We start from the raw sequence: 18,757 nt of genomic DNA, 5'->3' as shown, positions 1-18,757 counted from the left end.
CTCAGGAAAACTTTCCTCTCTTCCTAAGTCTCTATTTACCACCTCTCCCAACCCTCTGAACTAATGAACTTGATCCTCACCATGATGACAACAAAAGCCATTGGGTAGGAGCTCCATCAAACTCTAACCCACCCCCTGTCTCTGACCTATAAGTTCCCTGCACTCTGCCTGTCCTTGTTCCTTCTTTCAAGTTTCCGTAAGATGTTAATTTCTTCCTCTTGACCATGGCCATCCCTACTCTAGTTACTCAAGATCCCACCCCTCCCCACTTGTAGGAACCTCAGCCCATCCTTCCTCTTCCTAGATTTGCAATATTTCCCATTCACATGGTGCTTTCTCATCCACATTTATATATGTTCAGATGTCTCCCACCTGAAGAGCAACACACAAGCCCATCTCTGACCCTGTGTTTCCTTCCAGTAATGGCTTTTTTCCCCCTGATTTTCTCCTCAGTCAAGATTCTTAGAGTTGTCTGAACTGAGTGTCTCCATGTCCTCATCTTCTACCTGTTCCTTGTCCTAACAGTTTTGTCTCGATTCCTGAAACTCTTCTCTCCAGAGAGAGCAATGCCTGTCTTACTGTCAAATCCAATGGCCACTTCAGGTTGCATCTGACATGTCTTCTCATTGGCATTCAACATCATTAACAGTCCTTTCTGCTTGGAAGATTTCTTTCCTTGGCTTTCTTTGGTACCAAACTCTCTTCATGTTTTTGTTTGTTTGTTTGTTTGTTTGTTTGTTTAAATCTCCCTGGGTGCTCCCCAGAAAAGGTTCTACCACATAGTAACTGGTATTTAATAGATGTTTGAACAAAGAAGTCACATTTATTACCCCTTTGTCCCTGTCTTCTATTCTTTTCTCTTTCTTTATTATTCTCCCTTGCTGTGTCATGGCGCTTCTTGCTGTCTGGTGGGAGATGGGGAGGAGTCTGGCCTTTATTTCCCTTGCATGATGTAAACCCAGTGGTCTGAATATCTACAGGAAGTCTACCCAAGGGAAATAGAGCCCTGGGCCCAGCCCTGATCTGTGATAATGAAACCAGCTGAAGGAAAGGAGACATTGAATGCAAGTCTGTGAACTGGATCGTAATTTCTCAGGAAGTGAGAAGGCATTTTGGCAATATGCTATCAACTCCTCAAAACCATTTCTTCTTTGAAGCTCCTCAAAATACTTAATATTTTTGAACACTTGTTAGTGGCTGAAAAGACCCCATCATGAAATTCTATCTGGAAATTATGAAATGCAATGTTAAGCCTAATTTTTGGATAAGTCAACATCTTCTTTCTATTAACAGAATCTGGATGTCAGTGGCCAAATGGAGGCAAGCAAGTTTTTTGTAACTCTATCTCTGTTCTTTTTTTTTTTTTTTCCTGGCATTTGGTAGCACTAAAATTGCCCATGGTCATGGGGAAGGAGATAGCAAAATAAGTAAATTAAAAATATATTTAAATTTTGTAGAGCATACTTAGTGCCACGAACCATGCCATGTGCTTTACATTTCTCAGGCTGATCTTCATGTCCACAGGTAAATGTTGGTATACCCATTTTACAGATGGAAAAACTGAGGTTAGAGAGGAGCCTTTACCATGTAGGCCATGTAGGTAGCAAGTCAGAGAGCCAGGATTCGAACCAGCTCTGATGCCCCATAGGCCTCCATGTGCTACTCTCAGCAAGGTCAGCACTGACATCAGATTGATGAACCTACCAGGCACAATATCCAGGACCAGTAATATTTACCCAGAGGTGCTGATACATTTATATTTAACTTCCACATATCTCATGTCCTGTTCCTCCCTGTGGGAGAGGTGCTAGGAACAACAGAAAGAGTAAATAAAGGAGGAAGAAAGAAGAGAGCAGATCCTTTCTCAGTACAGATCCTTATTCAGTTGTTCAGTAAAGCCATTTACTGAGCAAGGCATTTTACTAGGTACTTGGGAGACTCATAGATAAAGAAAATCCTATTCCTACCATCAAGGAATTTATAATTTAGAAAAGGAGATAAGGCACGTGTCCAGAATCACAAAGTTATGAGGAAGGATGTGATCTAGACCAAGGAGAAGTTCAAAGGGCTCTATAGGTGAGGAGAGCGGACTGATATTCAAGAGCTGTGGGGTCAGCTCTTGAATATCAGCTCTTATGTCATGAAGAATGGACACTTCCAAGAGCACAGACTATTCACTGTGCTTGGGGCAAATGCAGACCCATGTAGGAACAAGCCCATAGAAGGAAGGACAGAGACAGTGGAAAAGAATGTGGGGGCATGGAGAAACAAATGTTGACTATGATATTTTACAATATTCTTAAACTATTTTTTTTCTCTCTCTCTGTGTGTGCCTGGAAAAAGACAGCCATAAAGGAAAGAGGGAGAAAGAGGGAAGGAACACCCATGAAGATCTGATTCGGAGTAAATCTTTGGCCCCTGAAATCATCTGGCCTAGATGAGAGATGCCACAGCCCCTCCAGGATTTGTAGGCCAAGAGGGCAGGGCCCTCAGGAATGTGTCACCAGGAGGAAATGGAGCCTGGTTCAAGTATCTCTAAAGCCAGATTTGGGCTGAGATTGCCCTGAGGGTGGCTGGAGAAACAGGAGCAAAAGCAGATAATAAGCAAAATGGCTTTTTTTTTTTTTTTTTTTTAACTCCCTTCTATCACAGAGCTTCACAGGCAGGTTCTCAGTCTCAGTGTATATACTTTCCTAGGGTCCAGCAGAGGAGGGTGGGCTTATTAAACCCTGATCAGATCTGAAGGGCATGTAGTTTCTATTGTGGGGTTTTCAGGACAATGAAGGCGAACAAAGAGGAAGATAACGGGCAACCAGAACATTTGCTCAAGCATGAAGAAGGGCTGAAAATATCCATACTTATTGCATCCCTGTTGGATTTGAGCCACTTTCTTATGGCAGTGAATCAGTTCTGCCTCCTGAACCATGAACTCCAGACCAAGTGCATGCCCCTGAGTCTCCAGATAGCCCTATGCTGATGGCCTGTGAGGATGTTTTGACAATGAGCCCCCCAGATACGCAGGGAACCCACAGCAGTGGGAGTAAATATATTTGCCACAATTGGACTTGATGTGCGGTTTCTAGGATCAGTGGGAAAATATGTAGAGGGGATTGGGATGATGTCTCCTCAGGAGCTTTGTTTGAAACTGGAGGGTCCATTTCTGTGCTCACGAGGTGACGTTTTGCAAAGAAAAGTAGGGTAACAGCTGAAGGACTGATGCCTCTTTCGGGTCAAAATTGAGCCCTGCAGATAACTGACCAGGTCTAAAATTGTTCTTTGGCTCTCTTGGCTCTTTCCCAAAAGAGAGCTGCATGTTTTATTGCTGTCATTTGTTTGTGTTTCAGACATTTATCGCTCTGGGAGGCACCCACTGCCAAACTTGGTTGTTCATGCCCAGCGCTCCTCTCTAGGGGCAGAACGACTTTTGTTCAACTGTGAACAGCCTTATAAACAAGACTGATCTGTGAATACAGAAGTGGATCCTCAAAGCCTCTGCTCAAATTGTGGTCAGACTAGTCTGGAGGGCATTTGGACTGAAGTCCAGTCTCACACAGAGTTTCTGGCATCATCCCAGTCATTCCTGCTTCCTGAGCTGCTTTCAGGTTCAACTCTGGTCACATGTTCTGCACTGAGAGCTGGCTATGCCCCCCTCCCCGCCTACCACCACCACCACACCTAGCTTCTCTGCCTCTCTCTAAAATGTTGTCGTGGTCAAGAAGGTAAGAAGTCAAGGACTTCACGTGTCAAGGAGGCAAAAACAGGTTGTTGGATGAAAGATCAAGGGACAGTGAATACATTTCACTTAGCGCTCATGGCCATGAGGGGTCAACTTGCTTCAAGAAGGTAAGATGACCCTAGATGATGCTCAGTAGCTACAAATATAACCCTTAGTATTTCAGTGTTGTCAGAGGACCAAAAACAACTATGTAGAAAGCAGATTATGCTAAGGTATAAAAACTCTTGTACTTCAAAATGTATATGTATATGTGGGTATCACTAGAATAATATTGGGTCAGTTCTGAACAGTATACAATAATTCATTCAAAAAATAGTTATTGAATGTCTACTAAGCTCCAGGCACTGTTCTGTATCATGAGGATGCAACAGTGAACAAGACAAAAGTTTTTCCCTCATGGAGGCAGGAGGGAAGAATAAAAAAAAAAAAAAGTCAGTTATGATACTTCCTATGACATGCAGTAATAGGTTGGTGAAGAAAACAGAAACATAGTGAGATGTAGAGAATTCTAGAAGCAGAAGAAGGCTTACAATTTTATTAAATATGATAGTTGGGGCAGGCCTCACAGAGAAGGTGGCATTTGATAAAGACATAATACAGAGGAACAACCATGCAGCTCTCTGGAGAAAGGGCTTTCTAGACGTTCATTCATAATAAAATGCACCTTAAAATTTCCAACAAATAAAAATTTTTCATCAGCAGCCCTCACTCTAAAAGCTTCACCTATCTCTTTGAGGCCTTAGATTTCACAAGAACACTGAGAGACAGGGGCCAGCTACACCCTGGACAGCATGAGTCCCTCTCCAAGTAAAACAGAACCTTCCTCAGGGAGGCATCAGGAAGTTTCTGAGTGGTGAGGAGCAAAATGGAGCAACTGTATAACTTCAAGCAAAACCACATACATATCAAGCAACCAAATTAAATGATGGAAACAAGAAAGGGGCTTCCACCAAATGGTCACCTTTTATATACTATTCCTTCCTCCTTTCATCCAATTTTCAATAATGCTCAATTCAATTCAGATATAAACTTATCAAATGTGTGAATAAACAGCTCCTAATATTATACCAAGTCATGCATCTTGTTCTCTAGACATTTGCATGCAAAACAGAGGAAAGAACACATGACCAACCCAGGTCTTGTCTCTAAGGAGGGGCCCCCAGAATTAACTCCAGGGAGTAACCTATGTACTTAGTAAAAATGAGCACACTTCATCCTCTACTACAAAAACATATGGAACTTGATCTCTTTCTGAGAGAACGCAGAAAGTCGTTGAACCCAACGACTCCATTCTGTTGCTGAGGTCCCACATACCTAACATAAGAGGAATGACACTCTGAGCACCATGGCTTCTCTCAGAGGCCTTAGAATTCATTTCTCTGCCTTTTCCCTGACAACCATCAACCAAATGAATGCAGGCAACACCCCACTACCCTATGTTAGCGATCCACACAGAATTCTCTGATGTAAAAAGTCATGTGATCAGAATACATGGCAGCTGAAAACCCACACAAGAATTGTTTTTTAGGAGACATGATAGAACTCTCCAGCCTGAGGTGAGAAACTGTGTGTGTGTGTGTGTGTGTGTGTGTGTGTGTGTAGCAGAGGACTGGGGGCAGGGGCCACAGGTGTGTGGCTGGAAAGGGATTTGTGAGAAGAACCAGTATAAGGTGCCTCAAATTCTAGCCCCTCACCCCCCTACTCTAGCACAGTCCCTTTGGTGATTTCCTAACTCTTTATTTGCCTTCTCCATTTATGGTATAGACCACAAAAACAGGTCCTACTTCATCACAGTGTTATGAGAGCTAAATGAGCTAATATTTGGGAAGCACAGCAGTTCCTGGGACATAGTAAGCACTTCATAAAAATGAGTCTATTATTCTCAAGGAATATAGGAAGATCTGCATCTTTACTCTTTGCCTTTCTGTGTATTTCCCAAATTTTACAAAATCCAATCTCAAATTCTTCTGAAGAGGGACTGCAAGATAAAAAAGGAAAGGCATAAGCTCTCGCTATGGAAGACAGCACCTCATAGAATGTCTGATTGAACCATACTTCCTCCTCCCTCTGCCTTCTTCCTCTCCTCCCCCTTTCTTTCCCCCTCACTGTCCTTCTTCAGTTTCCCCTCCTCCTCCTCCTCCTCCTCCTCCTTCTTCTTCTCTTCTTCTTAGAGAGGAAGGAAGTGGGAGTTTCTATGCATATTTTAGAGAGTACCAAACTTAATAGTATTGTTTTGCACAGCCAATTGTATTTTAGGTTTGCCCACATATCTATTATGCTCATTGTTTTCCATTGCTTACTGAATCTTGAATCTTCTATTTGGGACTTTTTTTTTTTTTTTTCTAATCTTCACTTCTATATTTTCTATCCATTTGACTCTCTGTTCTTCATTCTATAATATTTTCTTCTGGTTTACCTTCCACTTCACTGATATCCTCTTCAGCTATGTCTAAACTGCTCTATACCCATTTGGTGAGCTCATAATTTTGGCTTTATATTTTTCAGTTCTAGAATTTCTATTTGCTTCTTTTTCAAATCTTTTTATCATTTTAATAATTTCCAATTTTTTTCTAAAGTTTTTGAGGTTTCAGCCCTTTTCCCCCCTCTTGAACATAGAAAGAAAGTTACCTTAAAGAATATTTCTGGTAATTGTACCATCTGGAGTTCCTCTGCATTCATGTCTGCTTTCCACTGTTTCTTGCAGTTTTCATTTATGTTTTGTCATCTGTTTTTTGTGCCTTGATATCTTTAATTTTTGTACTTGACATTGTATTTGAAAAAACATAAAAATTATATGAGATCTTTTCTTCCAGCAAAGTTTATTCTTTTTCCAGGTATCTGGGTACACTAGTGCTCTTGGATCATCTTAATTCAATTTCAAGGACTAGGATTTTCTGTACCACCCAGATTATTTGAATCTGTGCTACAATCCACTTGAGGACTTACTGTTTTTCAGTATTTCTTCCTTCTGGGTCTCCAAGACTTAATGGTTTGCCAGAGCATCCCACACATGGTGAGCCTCAGACACCTATTTTTTGTTCTTCCAGCCCCATGAAGCTTCTGTCTTATCCTTCATTTGGTTTGATTAAATCTTATTTTGGTTAACTTTTTGATACCTTCAAGAATACTTTTTTAAAAAAAATAGTTTTTCAGGTTTTCTGATTGTCTTCAGCAGAGAATTTGTTCAAATTGACCCAAGAATACTATTATTTGCCACACCTTCCACTGAGACACTATTCAGGGGTTCTGGAAATGGTATGGCTGAAAGATGTCTACACAAGCCATGTCTTTACTGCTAATAAACAGTATGAATTTTGGCAAATAACCTTAGCTTTCTGGATTCTATTTCTCTTTTACATCAGGAAATTCAGTTAGGTGATCTTTAGTGCTCCTTCAAAGTCCAAGATTTTATTATTTCTTGGCTTAGAACTTTCCAAAGAGAAAAGTATGATACATTAAGAACCGAGTTCTTTAAACTTGTGGGAGTTTAAACTGACGAAAAATATCAAACATGTTTGCTTTATTCTAATCCTAGTATGTTTTTTAGGAAAATGTTTCCTGATATTTCAGCTAGTGACTGATTTCATCATTCTTTTATCTGAGGATTGAGGAAGCCTGAAGCCCATCTGTGTCATCAAGATCCACTCAGACAGTAGCAACCATTCCAGCTTTTCAGAAGAGAAAATTTAGTGTGAGTAATTGTTGGCCAGGGGAATTCTAAAGGCAGAAAAGGAGCTCTGAAGTATTAACTGCTTTGTTGCTGCTATCTCCCCTAGAGCTGGAGGATCAATGAAAAAAGGATGAAATTACTAAAGCATAGAATCTTGGAAGAAGACTTAATGGTTTGCCAGAGCATCCCACACATGGTGAGCCTCAGACACCTATTTTTTGTTCTTCCAGCCCCATGAAGCTTCTGTCTTATCCTTCATTTGTCTGTGAAGACAAAATTTAGACCTCTGAGTAGGGGAGCTGCTGGTGCTGGTGTCTCAGGAACTTTGAGGAGAGTCCCCAGGGCTGGAACTGAGCCTTTGAGGATTGGATAGTCAGGTGTTACTGAGGGGGCACAGTCAGGCTAGTTCTCGGGGTGTTGGAAAAGCTGCCAACTGCAATCAGTGGCTGCTGCAGAAAAATCTTCTGTCCAGAGAAAGACACAGACAGAAACGAACCAGGCTCTTCTCTCTCATCTCACCTTACAGCCTCTCTCTACTGCCCCCAACTGGCAGACCCTCACGTAGAACCTGCCGGCAAAGGAGAAATCCTGCCCCAGCATCACAAAGGCAATTATAAAAGGATGGGTTTAAACTTGACAGACAATATTTTAATAACCAGCACACCATCTTTGCAATTTGCGCTGGCTCTGGTTTATTTTGTTATGCTGTCCCTGTGGATTACTGGAGTTTTAAAATAATAACCTGTGTTAATGCCCTAGGTGTTTATGTTATTTTACCTGAACACAGCATGTCTATGTAAAAAATATGGGTACACCAATACATAGAAAAAAATATAAAAAAACAAGACTTCAGAGCAATAAGTGAAAAGATAGCCACCGTAAGAAGCAAAAGCTTATTTTTATTCCTGTTTTCAACCTATCTATATTTTACTATTTAATAAATTACCTTACCTTAGCTTGTACATGTAATACACCATTAGAAAACAATTCTTGCTCCTGTATCCCCAAATTAGCAACACTTGAAACATCAATTCATTGTTCTGAGTCTGTGAAGGGTCTCTATGATTCATATACTCTAACATGAGCTTATGCCTAAATACAGACAGACTCCAAGGGAGCCTTCCCTCAAACGACTGTGATTAATCTGGTTACTTGTAAACAAATAGGCTTCCTTTTGCTTTAGCTTGCTGCATCTCTCTGTTCCTTCCTTTCTTTGCCTCTATGAAAGGACTGGCTCACATTGTGTTAAAAGTCAAATCTCATTACAATGAACTCTGCAGTGGTGTTTCAAGTATTTTTATTATTGTGGAGTTTGTTACATCTAGTAATGTTTGTTGTTAATCAACTACTTAATTGGGTTTCCCAAATCCTTATGTTATACTGAGGCCTGATTAAAACAGTGATGTTTGTTTTGTAATAAATGACCTACTTATATATGGTGGAATGGTCAGGGATTTTGCAAACCAGCCGAAGAGATTAGAGCTCTATGTTAGAAATTTATAGCCCCCCACCCCCCCCAAACCAGCATGAGTATAACATCTCTGCAGCTAAACATACCTATATATACACCAATATAGAGCAATTGGCATAAATCAAGTCCAAAGCAGAGCATTATATCAATTAAATGTATTTGCTCTCTGTTAGGAATAACGATACTGAGAAAGACCTCAAGGCATGACATGCTTGATACCATGTCAGGCTTCTCCAGTTGCAAACAATAGAAACTGTCTCCAGTAAGTTTAAGTGGACACAGAATTTATTGTAAAATATTGAACAGTGCACGGATTCTCTGAAAGGGCCAGAGCAACAGTCTTGGAGGCAATGAACCCAGGAACAGTGTTCTACACTTGAACCACTGAGTGAAAAATGCAATGGCTCTCTCATGAAAGGGCATTGAGTTTCAGGTAAGCAAGATGATAAGTTCTAGATGTCTGGAGGACATTGTACCTCTGGATAATGATAGTGTATTGCACACTTAAAATATTAAGAGGGTAGGTTTTACATTAAGTGTTCTTACCATAATAAAACAAAAAAAATTTTTAAATGCATAAAACTAAAAGAAGTCCAAGGTATGGACCCTGTAAGTTGTCCCTTTGTTATTAGGTTCTGGCCTCTACAGTAGAAATGCTGCCTCTAAACCTGAAGCTGTCTGGGTTCTGGACAGCATTTCTTTCTGATATAGTCTTAAGTGATAGCATCTGGTTGGTTGAGTCTAGCTCACATCCCCTGTGCCCTAGCTGCCAAAGAGGCTGAAAAGCATGTTTCTGCCTGCACAGAAGACTGAAGGAGCACGTCTGGGAGGCACTGACTCATAGCATCGGGAATTCCCAAGCACAGGAAGGAAGTTTCAAGATACTGGCTACCAAAAAGAATGAAAATGCCTAAGTCATTTGTCAATGTGTGATACTTAGCATCTGCATCCTAATATCTCAGGGCACTGATGAAAATGAAGATTTCCAGGGCCCTATGGTCAAATCTAATGAATTAGAATCTTTGCAGAGGAATCAGCAACCTACCTTTTCCACAGGCTCCTCGGGTAACGGTGTTGAATGCTACTGAGAAGCCCACACTCAGTTTATATTTTCAAAAGCACTTTGAAAAATTGCACTTGATTGACTTTTAGAAGTGATAAGAGGGCAGCCCGGGTGGCTCAGCAGTTTAGCGCCACCTTCAGCCCAGGGTGTGATCCTGGAGACCTGGGATTGAGTCCCATGTCAGGCTCCCTGCATGGAGCCTGCTTCTCCCTCTGCCTGTGTCTCTGCCTCTCTGTCTCCCTCTCATGAATAAATAAATAAAATCTTCTAAAAAAAAAAGTGAATGAGAAAAAGCCACTAACTGCTATCTCAGAGTTCAAAATATAGAAAAGCCTTCTGCTATGGACAAGAGAAATAGTGAATATCTGCTCTTTTTTCCATGGGAGAGAGCTCAAAGGAGAAGAAGGAAGCCAGGCTGACAGTGTGTTCAGGAGCATGGCCTCTGAAGCTGGACGGCTTGGGTTTGGACACACTCTATCCCAATTTGCAGTGTGTGGCAGACAGTATTTTCCAAAGATGGCCACAACCATATCTCCCATCTCACATGCTGTGCCAGAATCATTAAAACACTGACACTTCCCCATCAAGAGATGGAGGCTGTTTCTCTTCCTCTTGAATTCAGCCAACTGAATCTAGCCAAAGTAATGCTTTGTGACTTCTGAGACAAACTCATGTCAATCTTGTGTGTTTTTACCCGGCCCTCTGGAGTCACTCACTCTGGGAATCCAGCTATCATATTATGAGGAAGCCCAAGTAACCCATGGACAGGCTGACACAGAAGAGCCCTGAGTAACCCATGGAAAGGCTAACACCTTGGCTCACAGACCTGGCCGATCTCCCCAGTGACTTGCCAGCCATGTGAGTCATCTTGAAAGTGGATCCCTCAGCCCCCCAGCTGAGCTGTCCTACTCGATAGCATGTAGAGCAAGGATAAGTCCTTCCTGCCCATCCTTGAAAAATGGTAGATTGGTGAAAAAAATCAGCAATTGTTATTGTTGCAAGCCACTAAATCAAGGAGGTTTATTACCTAGCAATAGATCACTGAAAAGGAGATGAGTTAATTAGCCTCTTTGAGCTGCAGTTTCTGTGTGTGTACAATGGGGAATAATGATTGTATCAATCTCATAGAATTTTAATGAGCATTAAATATTATTAAAGGTAAAGCATTCAGAAAATCACCTGACTTACTATAGATGCTGTGTAAGTGTTGGTTTGAGGAAAGAGGTAAGAGTGAATGGAATGAACATGGAGGACATAGGCAGTCCAGAATTCCTTTAGACATGTAGGAAAATTGCCCCAAATTTCACATATCCCAGCTGGGGCAATTTAAATTAGTAAGTACCCGGGGATCCCTGGGTGGCTCAGTGGTTTGGCGCCTGCCTTTGGCCCAGGGAGTGATCCTGGAGTCCCAGGATAGAGTCCCACGTCAGGCTCCCAGCATGGAGCCTGCTTCTCCCTCCTCCTGTGTCTCTGCCTCTCTCTCTCTCTATGTCTATCATAAATAAATAAATATTTTTTAAAAAAATAAATAAATAAATTAGTAAGTACCCAAGTGATAACATTTTTTGGAATGAAAAAATGAATTTCATTTTTAATTTTCCTGGTATTCTCAGCTAATTTCAATACATAACTAAGACATAAGAATAATATTTGCTCTTACCATAAATCACTTATTTTTATCATTTCCAAGTCAGATTTCAGAGGCAAGTTACCTGGTTCTCTTTCAAATCTCTCTTTCCCTTAGTGAATGGCCCTAGCCAATTACCTCAGTTCTCTCCAAAGACTCAGTAATTTCCAAATAAACATGTGGAAAATAAATAATCAGACATACAAATGGTACTTCTTCCTATTATTCTAGCTGCATGGTTGTTTACCAGGCGAATGACCCGTGGAATTGCAGAGCTGAGAATCAGAAAATCTGGCACTGCACATCGAATATGGTAAGATCTCCCTGGGCACTAAAATGTCATAGGGATGAGGTGCCAGGAGACGGGCCATTGTTCAAGGAGACAGCAGGTAAAATTAGAAGGATCAAGGAGGGCAGGTGACCCTCCTCCCATCACAGTCATATAAACTTCCACCACCTAGCAGATGTCTCTGTGATAGGTACAGACTGCTTCGTAAACATGAGTCCTCTCTTTTTCCCACTATCTCAAAATACCTGCAAGATATTGTACTCGTTCCCTATTGCTGCATAGAAAATTGCCCCCCAAACTTAGCAGCTTAAAACAACAAATACTTATTATCCTATGTTTCTGGGGGGGAGGTGAGGGTGGTCAATGAATTAAAGATAGGCTTAGCTGGCCCAAGGTCTAGTAAGAGGTCTCCGTTAAACCATTGGCTAGGGTTACAGTGTCATCTAAGAGCATGACCTGGGAGGATCTTCTTCCAAGATCATGCACATGGTTGGCGGCAGGAGGCCTCGAGGCCTCATTGGTTGTTAGCCAGAAGCTCTGATTTTTCAGCGAGTGGACCTCTCCATAGGGCTACTCACAATATGGCAGCTTGCTCTCCTAGAGCAAGCAGCTCAGGAGTGAGACAGCAAGAAAGTTAGAAGGAAACAGAAGTATTTTTATAACCTAATCTTGGATGTGACATGCCACCCTCACTACAGTATTGTATTTGTGTCACTGAACAACCCTGGAACAGTGTGGGCTGTGTTTATCCAACCACACAAGGTATGCATACCAGAGGGCTGGGATCACTGGGGCCATTTTCAAGACTACTTACCATAGCCACCCCTGTGTGAAAAGTTCTTTCCTTTGTGTTCCTTTCAGGTCTTCTCTCAATGTTTATCTTAATCATACCTCATCTGTGTCAAAGTGTGGGCGGAGAGCTAGAGGAGGCTTGAAGCACCCTGGCATGTCACGGTACTCCAGTCAAGTCCTATCAGTGGCTCTCTAGCCAGGAGCCACCATGTACATGGCTCTGAGCTGGACCTCACATGGGCTGCAGACATGCACAGCCGGAGGTCCTATCCCCTGAAATCTGGCATTCTTCTGGGGCAAAGAAGTCAGATTGTGCATAATTATAAAACAAGACAAAATATAGCAAATACAAAATAAAGAAGTTGTATTTACATCAAGAATGTAGTAAAGTGTTACTTATGTCATTTAACTTTTAATTGGTAAACTGAATGAAGACATTAGGCTAGGTGATCCAGGAACCTACATTGTGTGCCCAAAGAATATGTAGAGTGGGAAGAAACCTAGCCTGGCTTCATGATCAAGAAGCTTCCGGAGTTGGTAGAGGTGGCCTTCTGGCCCAGGGAGCTATGGGATGTGTAGCGTAAGAAAGAAAGGGGTGTAAGTTGAGGAATGCAGTTCATTCTGAAGAGTCAGAAGCCAAAATTCACAATTTCATTGTACTTTAGTACGATGTTTCCTGGGGACAGGGCTTCAGGAGCACCTTGGGTCACGCTAGAAATGCAGAATTGCGGGTGCCATCCCAGACCCACTGAATCAAAATCTGCCTTTTTAACAAGAGTTCCAGGTGGTTGGTATGCATATTAGAGTTGAGAAGCTCTGTCGGACAACTGTCATTGAGAGTGGAGTGTTACTTGTATCTCTGGCTGGTATGTCTGCATCTAGACCGGGCTGGCCGATAGCGTGCTGAGGATTTGGAACGTTCAGAGACCTCTCTTTTCCTGTCTCTCTCTGCTTCTCTCTCTCTCTTTTTCTTCCTCCTTTCCCTGCTGCCTTTCTTCCTTCATTCCTTCCTTCCTCCCTCCCTAGCCACTCTCTTTCTCTGTCTCTCTCTCTCCTTCCCTCCCATCCCTTTCTTTCTCCCTCCCCCTCACCTGCATTGACATTATCTTCTTATTTTTCTAGGGAAATATTGAAACAATTGAGACTTGTTTTTGTTTTTCTCCATCACTTGGAGCTGATCCCTTTCATCTTTGATTCAGCCAATTCCCTTCAAAGCTAAATATTAAACAGATCTGTCTCCTGACAGCTGACCCCAAATTGGGACATGCCGTGGTCCTCCCCTTGGGGGTTGAGAGCTGAGCCGACAAAGGTAGAGGAGAGACAGGATGGAGCCAGTTCCTGTCCCCTGGGGAAGCCCAAAAGTTGTGTCTCTGCCTTCACATCAGCCAAACAGCCAATAGCCAAACAATCGAGAGCTTCTGGAAGGCATTCTTGTAGAAATTCCTTCTTTTGCCAGAGGGTGAAAGGGTTGCTAATTGATTTTGTCTGCCTTTCAGATGGACTCAGAGAGACACCGGGTTTGAATTCTAACAGAGAGATAATGTTTTTAGATACTGGACCAAAGTTTTTTATATACACCATGTGACCTAGCTTGGCATATTAGTACCATTTTTGCTTGTTTGTTTGTTGTTTTAGCCAGTCTGTCATTCTGTTCAGTGAAATAGGAGCAGCAAAGTTCATTAGTTTGACCACCTTCTAAAAAACATGCTTGTTTCAAAAACTATTACTTATTCACAGCAAGTTAATAAGAGAAAGCTAACTCTTCCCAAATGCTTTGAGATCCAAATGACTCTGCCTCTCCTGGTAGAGATGGGTGGAAGGTATGGTTCTGAGGACAGACCCCCAGTCAGAGAGAACCCGCTTCAGACTGTTACAGCCTCCAAGGTTTATGCCTAAACACACTGGACTATTGGCCTCACATCTGACGTGCTGTGTGCTGATACATGAAAATTTGGAAGAGAGTGGTTAGTGGGAGAAAATGGAAATGACAAGACACCAGTTTGCCTTACCATTTCATCCTCAAATGAGAGAGAGAGAGAGAGAGAGAGAGAGAGAGAGAGAGAGATTAACCTCATTCAGAGCTTTAATTCTTTAATTTATATCCTCCTGTTTTTCTACACCTTCATATATCTTTCTATAACTTACATTTCTAAAATGGCCCTAAAATCTTTCTAGATCAAGCAAGAATGCAAATTTGTTATTTTGATAACTGTCTCTTCAAACTTAATTTCTGTTTTTTTAAACGTGAAGTTACTCAAGTTCAGTAAGGAATGGCTTTCTAACTGCTATTAAAAACCAAGGGTTCCTCCTAGTGATACTGCTAAATCAATGCAATGTACTAATTCCAGGTACATTTGTTATTGTTGTTGTGGTGGTGGTGGTGGTGGTGTAAAAGGCTCATTACCCTTACTAAATATGTACTGAGAGTCTATTACTGAGTTTTCAGGCCAATAATGGATGCATTTTAGCAAATTGCAGTAACTCCTTCCGGCCACTAGGGGCTATTTGACTAAATTATCCTCCCACTTCAAGGGAGAGTTCCCCAGTGGACCACTAGGGGGTAAAAGGAAGACCTGCTTCAATCCAAGGTGGGATGTTCTTAGCGGTAAAATCAGGCTCATCATATTCAACAGTTCAGTATTTCTCTAACTCGGCTATCGTTCAAAATGTTTTCAAAAGGGAAAACCATGGATGTTCCTTCAGTATTAATTTGAGAACCAGTTACATACGATAGTGACACGTCTACAGAGAGATTGCTCTGCTTATCTATAATCATTAGCAAAAGTGGAGTAGAAGGAAAACAAAGAAGCTGACAACCCTTTTACTATTGCCTGCTTTAGTCAACTCTCACTTGTCTACTCCTTATCCTAAAAAAGAAATGTAGCTTGAATCACTACCACCCCCTTCGAACTGTCCATGCACTATCCCCTTTTATCCCCCGGGTAAGACAAGAAGGATTGCACCAGGTGCTCAGGAGGGAGAAAAGTGTTATTTTCTTTCTCCTTCCCTGCCTGTGACGATTTATTAAGCAGTACCATTCCAGGCCAGGGGCACCAGGCACCATTATCTTTTTGAAAGTGCTTAGTAGATTTTAGAAGACACCATCTCCCTGGTTTTATCAATGTTCAGCACCAGAAAAGACAGGTTCTGGCACCCCAAGTGGCTGTGTGGTGTTGGATGGAGCATGACCAGAACTCAGCTACCTGCAGGAAGGCCTCTTCTTTCTTCGGATGAGGTTACAAGATGGTTTGTTTGTGAACTTGTGGAAATAGCTTTGAAGGGAAGTACTGCAAGCTGATTTGTTGTAATCGTATTTGAGTACTGTTGAAGGTAAAATTGATGCATCATCCTCATAATTAAAGTTGTCATTTCCAGGTTTTACTCGGTTTTAATCATGCTTGAACTTGCAGATTTGCCTTAAAGCTTAGATGTTTCATCTCCAAAGGCAACTGGCTGTGTAAGCAGAGCAGAGAACCAGTAGCAGGCTAAAATTTTCTTCCATACATTGCTGTGTTATCTCAACGCAGTCCTGGTCACTGGACAGCCTGTACCTGACACATAGGGTGATTGCTAAAGACAAGATTTCAGGATTGGTAGACATTTGCCCCTCTTCTGATGCCCATTATGTTGGGATATCAGGGTAAGGACTGAATTTTCCCCTTTGGAGACTTCTTGTGATTGTAACCTTTTTCTCCTACTATATGGAATTGTGGGGGAAGTCAAGTTTGAGCTTTAGGATGTGGACAGCAGGCAGGAGCTCTGCCTGTAAATTGCAGCAAGGTCTGAACTCACAGGGCTTGGCAAAGAGACAAGGTGGCCATGGTTGGCTTGGGCTCCGAGCCAGGGCCCCTACAGTGCAGGAGCCGAGCTGGGGCTCCCTCCCAGGGCCATCACAGCTCAGCCCATGCTTGGATGACAGACAAGCTCTTTGCTGCTTCTCCCAAATTATGGAAACAAACCCCTGGGCCAGGATGGAATAAATGAAGCTGAAGATTAAAGAACATTTTAAGAGAGACATGAATTAGTGATCTGGAGAGGCCAATTTTGTCTTTCCCACTCTCTTTTATTTCAAAGGATCATCTTTTCGGCCTTCTCCTTTCAGCCTTGGGACCAGGTGGCAGCTCAGGGAGCTCAGACTTCTGCAGGGCCTTCTGGAGGCAGAAATGCAGGGAGGACCTGGAGCCAGTGCGGGGAGAAGCCAGAGCCTTGTCTATAAGCTTCTTCATCTGGAACCCAGAAAGTGCTCAGGGTCTGTACCTACCCCAGCCTGTAGGCTTCCTGGAGAGCCAAAAGAAAAGAACAATGACACTCAGAAAACCCTAGGTTCCCTGGTTAGTTCTACACACTTCTCTTCCCCTACAAATTCCAACCCCCTGGGATGTCAGGTTTTTTTCAAGATCCATTCGAGCTCATCATGAACCGCCCATGGCAAGAGCATCAATCCGTCTGTCTCTTGAGACAGTCTCGGGTGTGTTTATGAAATAAGCCCTGAAGAGTCAGTCCAGTTTCACAATCAACCATGTGCCTAAAAATAGGAAAAGTTTTGTTCCAAGATAATTTTGTCTTTAAACAGCAAGATCAACAAAATATGCCTTCAGGGAACTGGTGGTCCTACACTCAAGTCTAATGAAACCCTGCACTGCCTCTCAGAGAAAGGGCAGAGATACGGCTCCAACACAATTCGCTTCTCATCTTCTCAGGCTGACCAGCAGTAGGGATGAAATCCCAAACAGCAAATCATGACTATAAGCCATTAGGACCCTATCACCTGGGGCTGGCAAGCCTATTTAACGAGCTATCTCAGGGCAAGGTAGGTATAATTGGTTTGAAAGCTTTTCATGAAACCCTGAATGCTGGTTGCCAAGACTCTTTTCCTCCAAATTTTTAAATCCCTGGATAAATCCCTGGAAATGTAATCCGGATGCTTCTGACTCATGTATTTTTAAACCTGTCCCATTGTTGTTTTCAAAAAGCATTTGATAGAAACTCAGACTGAGCTTTTTTGTCTTTATCCAGTCAAAGACTCCTATAAATTAGATTCCCAAAATTCAGTACGGGTTGTTGTGAAGTCTAACTACTTCTGTCTTATGTTTGGTTACTTCTTTCTTGCTGGTCTTCCTCAATTTCCAAAGAAGCCAGGAGAAAGAGGTGTTACCCTATGCCATACTACCTTTGGGGTGGAGCATCCTTCCTCTGAGCTGGCAAACTGGGTTTCCATCAGTAAGCAGTAAGGTAGTGTGGAGTTTCTAGAAAGTCACCTTAGGGAAGGGAGTAAAAAAGAAGTAAGCAGAACCAAATATCAATTCCCAGGTTCCTGCTACTTTGTAAGAAGCACTTTCTATTCTAACTGGTAGATACTGAGACAGTTTGGTCTTGCTGTTATCTCAGAGGGTAACAGATCCCCAAACACAACTCAGATTCAGCATGAGGTTTTGAAGTCAAAGATGTAGAGGGTAGATCTCCTAGTAGGTAGGGAAGAAAACCAATATTTACTAAGAACAGATCAACTATGTGTCATACCTTATACATACTCCATTTTCCAAGGCTGTGATTTTGTGTGCGCAGAGTTTTGTAGAATTTGAGAGTTCTAGCAAAAGATCTGAAGGAAGGTCCAAAAAAAAAAAAAAAAAATCCTACAATTTCCCTGGGGAAGCTTGTCTTCATCCACCAAGTACATGGCATTGAGAAGGATACATATAGAATGGTAAGTCAGGAAGGCAGCAAGGACCCAACCAGTCCTTGAAATAAGTGGAGCAAAAGATACTTCATACTGACCCTACATTCTTCCCAAAGGGATTTAACTATGCCTCTGTGTGGTACTATTGCAGGTCTGAAAAATGCAGAAGGAGGAAAATTTTTCTGTTCAATGTTTTATTTGTGCCAATGACAAGATTTCTAAAGCTTTTCCAAAACAGAGCAACAATTGGTCTATTCAAAAGTGCTGATAGTGAGTGGGTGCTCTGTCACCCCAAAGATTCCAGAATCCCATATAGTCTGTATTAGGCCATCTCGGTTCAATTTCCTTTATTCTGATGGAGAGGAAATATAGCTCTCTATAGATATGTGTAAAGGTCCTTTGACTACCCTGATTTTAAAAAGGAACATGTTT

At 41.9% G+C, this 18,757-nt stretch overlaps 2 long non-coding RNA genes across 4 annotated transcripts in view; one reads left to right on the top strand and one right to left on the bottom strand.

The window, feature by feature from the left end:
* The window catches only part of LOC144313737 (uncharacterized), a 66,090-nt gene extending 53,104 nt beyond the window's left edge, over positions 1-12,986 (top strand). Inside the window, exons 2-7 of the long non-coding RNA XR_013379371.1 lie at positions 3,345-3,843; positions 6,571-6,749; positions 7,284-7,427; positions 7,513-7,602; positions 11,799-11,880; positions 12,718-12,986. This is a non-coding gene — a long non-coding RNA (uncharacterized LOC144313737). The remainder of the gene's footprint in view (positions 1-3,344; positions 3,844-6,570; positions 6,750-7,283; positions 7,428-7,512; positions 7,603-11,798; positions 11,881-12,717) is intronic.
* A 3,687-nt stretch (positions 12,987-16,673) lies between these two features.
* The window catches only part of LOC144313736 (uncharacterized), a 36,174-nt gene continuing 34,090 nt past the window's right edge, over positions 16,674-18,757 (bottom strand). For all 3 annotated transcript variants that reach the window (XR_013379369.1, XR_013379370.1, XR_013379368.1), the window contains 2 exons: positions 18,424-18,478; positions 16,674-16,926 (listed from right to left, as the gene is read on the bottom strand). This is a non-coding gene — a long non-coding RNA (uncharacterized LOC144313736). The remainder of the gene's footprint in view (positions 16,927-18,423; positions 18,479-18,757) is intronic.

Source organism: Canis aureus, chromosome 5 (genome assembly GCF_053574225.1).
Source record: "Canis aureus isolate CA01 chromosome 5, VMU_Caureus_v.1.0, whole genome shotgun sequence".
In the NCBI taxonomy this organism is placed as follows: Eukaryota; Metazoa; Chordata; class Mammalia; order Carnivora; family Canidae; genus Canis; species Canis aureus.
Note: the sequence above shows the minus strand (reverse complement) of the source record. Positions and strands in the feature narration are given on the sequence as shown.